Genomic DNA, 5,592 nt, shown 5'->3' on the forward strand with positions numbered 1-5,592 from the left:
GAGAAACTGCAGAGAGGTGTGGTCAACCGTTCCATTAAGGTGTAAGAAAACTGTAGGGAACAAATTTAATGGTAATGGAGATTACCCCACCTGGATGATGCTCCAGTCCTCTCCCCACACACCAGCTCTCAGTGGGGAGGAGAGCAGAGTGATGAAGCCAGTTCAGAGATGGGGGTTATTAGGAGGCCATGACTGGTAAAGGCCAGGGGGAAATTTGGTCAGGACACCAGGGTAACACCCCTACTGGCCCCACTAACGCCTCTTCCAGCAGCAACCTTAGCTTTCCCAGGAGTCTTCCATCCAGGTACTGGCCAGGCTCACACCTGCTGAGCTCCAGTGGGGCTGCCAGCTGGGAGCTGCAGGGTGATATGGCTGCTGGCGGAACTTTGCCTGGATCATTCCCAGTGTACTGAGGGGTTTCCTATTCAATACAGCACCTTCGCTGCCTCGTCAGGACTGGGATGGAAGCAATACGAAGGAAAACCAGGCTGCTGCTGTTATTAGTCCTCGTGGACCAGAAGGTGCTGCTCTTTCCCCTGGACCAGAATGTCCAATCTAGTGCCCAGTACAGTGACCAGGGACACTGTGCTGTAGGAGATGTGATCCTTTGAATGAGACGTTGAACTTGATGCCCCAACGGCTTGATCCTTAAAGATTCCTGGGCTGTTCACAACAAAAGTAGAGTTGACCACTTCGGGCTTTGGGTCTGGTCTCCATGACGTTCCTCCTTAATTCAGTTTGTGAGGCAGTTTCTCACTGACCGGTACGTTCACACGAGTGTGAGGTCAGCCACCAACATGAAAAACCGCAGACGCACGTTTCTAACTCAACTCCTGGGGTGCACATAAACCAAACCACCCTCACACACACTACAGCAAATGCACAAGGTGGTGACGAGTCATTTTCATCCGCCCGAAACACATCAATCCTCAGGTGGACCTTAACCACAGCCAGACAGCCGGTCTCGCAGTGCAGGGCCTGAGAAGGTGTTAAATGCTATTGATTGGGCATTCATTTAAATTTGATTTGCGACTGTTAATTCGTCCCCTTCACGGCTCGGGTCAATAACCTTTCGAGATAAAGTAGTGTGACATGACAGGTTATTGATCAGGGCCCCTGGAGGGAGTGTTGGGGAGGAGAGAAGGGTTTGTGTGCGCAAAATGGTTTGGGACGCCACCTGCCATGGGACTGGTGAGAGCTGAGGGTCCGGTGCAGTTGGGGGGGGGGGGGGGACAGCTGTTTCTACACTGGCTGACTTACAGCATGCGCCGTGTCAGGGTAAGTGTGATTTACACCTCTGTCATCCGGCGCGCGTCGATGCTTTGAGTCATGAGAGGTGTTACTGGTGCGGCTTCAATAGTAATTATCACCTTCGGCAGTTAGAAACAGGCCGCCCCACTTCATCTCTGCGTCGCTGAACTCGCATTCTCACACAGTTTCTATTTCTCAGCAACTCTCTCAAGGTGAGGCTGTCACGCTCGTAAACCCCTCCTCTTAAGGACGCTCCAGCCCTTCCTTGTTTTTTACTAATCTCCCGCACCTGCTCCCCGTTCCAGCCCCCTTTTCAGTCCACCTTAAAAGACAGACGCTCACTCTGTTCGGGGCTGTGCTCTGGTTCCTGTACCAGGCGAGTCTGGGACCTGGAGCGCCTGGTCCCGTCAAGTTTTTAGTTCCTGTTCCTGTTCCTGTTCCAATCCCGTTTGTCTTGGATGGACCGCCCGGCTCTGGACTTTTGCCTTCTCTCGGATTCCCCATTGGACTCAGTTTTGGACTGTTTGCCTTGGCCACACCTCCCCCGAACCCCAGCGCACCATGGACACGCCCCGTTTTCATTCCTGACCCCTACATGCTTTTTTCCCCGTGTTTTCCTCACTCGACCTCGGATTGTGTCGTCTGCATAGGGTCCGGAAAGAACGCTTTCGTTACAGGGGCATAGCTGTTTCTCGGTGGACACTGACAGAGCTCTCATCCGAGGAAGCTCGAACTGGGGTACGACTGTGTTGTTGTCAGAAAACGGTGCTCGAACGTTGCTCTGAATGGAAATAAGTTCCTAGATCTTTGCCAGCTGTTTGTCGTCTGTAGGCCCTGCAGATTCGGGAACAGGGAAACTTCACAAGGAGGGTGGAATGTAGCTGGGTGGCTCAGAACTGAAGGCCTTTATCAGGACACCAGTTTTCATGGTCACATCAGCATGCCATATTGCTTTTGAAGACTGGGCACCTGAATCCACTCAAATCTATACAATATGCGGCTGATTGTGTATATGCAGGGTGGAGGACTAACCTTAGTACGCCTCTAGGTGGCGCTGTGTATTTATGAAGTTGGCCACATGGCTGCACCATTGGTGGTTCTGATGCCATGTGGCCAGAGCTCCATTTTGTCTCGGATACATGCAGTCGTCTCCCCATCAGTTCTGGTGATGTCCCCATCCATTCATTTTTATTTTTGTTATCCTGATAGATGAATAATTGTTGGGGGGTTTTCTTGAATAAATCTAAATAATTCCTTATATACCACTTTTCTGGACACCCCACTCCACCACCCAGGGACCGACCAGGCTGAGCTTTGGTGGGCTACGCAGGTCTATTGACAGAGTTGAGTCTCGTCATGTGAAGAGAGGACTGCCATCTTGGATTTCTAATACGAACTTGGACCCTTTTATTTTAAACAGCAGGTATTTAAATTAATAGTTTTAAACTAAAGAACCAAAAGATTCCCCCCCACCTTCCAAAAAAAAGAATGACCCAGAATACAGCTGCCTGTAAAATGGTTGTCGCGTCTGTTCGAATTCTGAGAATTTTGTATTTATGGAGAAACAGGTGCGTGTGTCGCTTTTGATATCTGATTAAGTTATGATCTATCTGTTCTTTTTCAAAGCCTGCAGAAAAGAGCTTCCATCGATTTCCTGTGTCAGCAGTTTTCTTTGAAGCTCCGATCCAGCGACTCTCTCCCTGTGCAGGAGGGAAGAGGGGGTCTCTCGTCAGGCCCCTGTCGGAGCGAGATCAGAGAGCAGAGAAGAGAAACGTCTCGCGCTGTGATTGTTTTTTTTTTCTCAGGGTGAACGGAGGGGGCAGTTTCGGAAGGGGGGGGGGACTTCATCGCAGAATCTAGCAGGAATCTCACACCCTCCTCCTCCTCCTCCTCCTCCTCCTCATCCTTCTCCCTCCCAGCGATCACACCTTCCCTTCCTCCTGCGGGGATGAGCAGAAATATCTTCGCGGCAATTAACCCCCGCCGCCCGCCAGCCGCGGCGCGGGCGCAGGTGCGGGGGCTTGAGAGGGGGTGACGCGTGGGCGAGAGGAGGCGTTTCATCCCGGGAGGAGCCGCAGGGAAAGGTGTGGTTATATCCCGGCGAGGGTGGGGGTGACGAGGAGAGAAGGGGAACAGCACAGCCTCCAAGCCTTTGCCTTTTAGCACATTGTCCTAAAAAGATTGATCAGTTTCTTGTCCTGTGCCTACATGTTCTATACAGCATTTCGAGAGGTACCCAAAAGCTGCTGTGCTCGAGGGGATCGATGACATTTCCTGAGACGCACAGTACTGCTGACAGTGAGAGGCAGGAAGTTAACGAAGGCCTGACTGTGTCTCCCTCAACTCTCTCAGTGTTTGCTCGGCTGCTCTCTGTATGAAGTCTCTGCCTCAGGAAGCGTTTTTTTCATGTCTTTTTACTCTAAGTGACCTCTGTTCTAATACTGCTGCACAGAACAGGCACAGCACTCTGAACAGAGTTGCAATACTATGCAGGTGTTATAGACAGCAGCTCTATCACCCAGCAACTCACCACTGGCAGCCCACTGGAGCTCAGCAGTGTGAGCCTGGTCAGTACCTGGATGGGAAACTCCTGGGAAAGCTGAGGCTGCTGCTGGAAGAGGTGTTAGTGGGCACTCACCCTGCAGTCTGTGTGGGTCCTAACGCCCCAGTATAGTGATGGGGACACTATATTGTAAAAAGGCACTGTCCTTCAGGTGACTTAAAACCGAGGTCCTGACTCTCTGTGGTCGTTAAAAATCCCAGGGCGTTTCTCGAAAAGAGTTGGGGTGTGTCCTGACCAAATTTCTCCAGGTGGGCTAAATAACCTCCTCTTTTTTGCAACCATTCTTACGAGAAATGACAAGCTTCTTCAGCACAGCAGAGTTCGAATTCTCCTACCCTTCTTCGGAAATGGACAAGAAGGTGGTGTTCCCGGGCTCCTGCCTGAGAGTTTCCAATGGGATCGGCGCCTGTGCTGGTGCTTGGTCCGGGAGCCGAGCAGAGTGAGGCAGCCATGACTCACAGACCCTGAGTCTGCTGTGAGCTCCTGAGTGAGCACACTGCCCGCCTCTCGCTAGGAGTTGATGTTCCTGTCTCTTTTAACGAGGATGCAGGTGCTCCATGACCCTCGGGGCTCTGTCACAAGCTAGTGCTTTTTTTATTTTTACAGGCAAAGAAAAATAATACAGTGGCGTGACACGACTTAAGGAAAATATACCGATCTGCTTGCACGGCTTGGATGATTAACCACTGCCTGCAACCGGTACTTTCAATTCCAGAGCTAAAGGACCTACCAGCCACGCAAAGCAGAAGCACTCAAAGTGAGGAGCTCTGACAAACCTGTTAAACCCAATTAACAAAAGTAAAATTGAATACCGTTACGTCTGTCTCCGTCACAGCGCCATTTCAGACTGTGGCCTGATGGCTTTGCAGCTCTAGGCTGCTTTCTGCTTGGGTCTGCCGGAGAGACTCTGTCCGTCCGGGCGCTGTAGGGCAGGGCAGGGGGGGGCTGTGACTCCTTGGCGGTATGCGCTTCACGTTACTATTGATCGACCACGAAATGGAGGGTCTTCTTCACAATTGCAGAGTCCCAGAGGTCAGGCCATTGGCTCTCTGGCATTTTACCACATATTCTCCAGAGCCCTGCAGAACAGCTCGTCCTCCTGTGCTCTGGCCATTAGCTCGCTCTGGGTTGCCATGGGCTCTCTGTGCCCCAGAGAGGGGGCATTGATTTGTGTTGAGAGCACAGGAGAGGGAGGGGGGGCTGCAGGACAGTGCTACACTGGTAGCTCTCCCGTCTCAGCTGGCTGCTGTACTGCGACGCCTAAACGTATTGCTGCCTTTGCCCTCCATGGTTTGAAAGATAACTGGGGCTAGTCTAATGATACCACAGCAGATTTTCTTACTGCTGCTTAGTCAACCAAATTGTCAACCATCTGATTACCCCTATATTCTATACCACACCCATCTGTGTACGCCTATATCCTATACTACACCCATCTGTGTATGCCTACATTCTATACTACACCAAACCCATCTCACTCACCCCTACTGTATATTCTATACCACACCCATCAGTGTATACCTATATCCTATACTACACCAAACCCAACCCACTTACCCCTATATTCTATACCACACCCATCAGTGTATACCTATATTCTAGCTATACCAAACCCATCCCACTCACCCCTATATTCTATACCACACCCATCTGTGTACCCCTATATTGCAGACCCTATGTTCTACCTTTGTAGAATTGTTACGTGTGTTGTCCCACATACAATAACAAAGGAGTGTTTTTGTATCTTATAAGTAAAAAAGGCAAAGGGAAGCCACTTC

The sequence above is a fragment of the Atractosteus spatula genome, chromosome 16 (assembly GCF_055471065.1).
Source record: "Atractosteus spatula isolate fAtrSpa1 chromosome 16, fAtrSpa1.hap1, whole genome shotgun sequence".
Lineage (NCBI taxonomy): Eukaryota > Metazoa > Chordata > Actinopteri > Semionotiformes > Lepisosteidae > Atractosteus > Atractosteus spatula.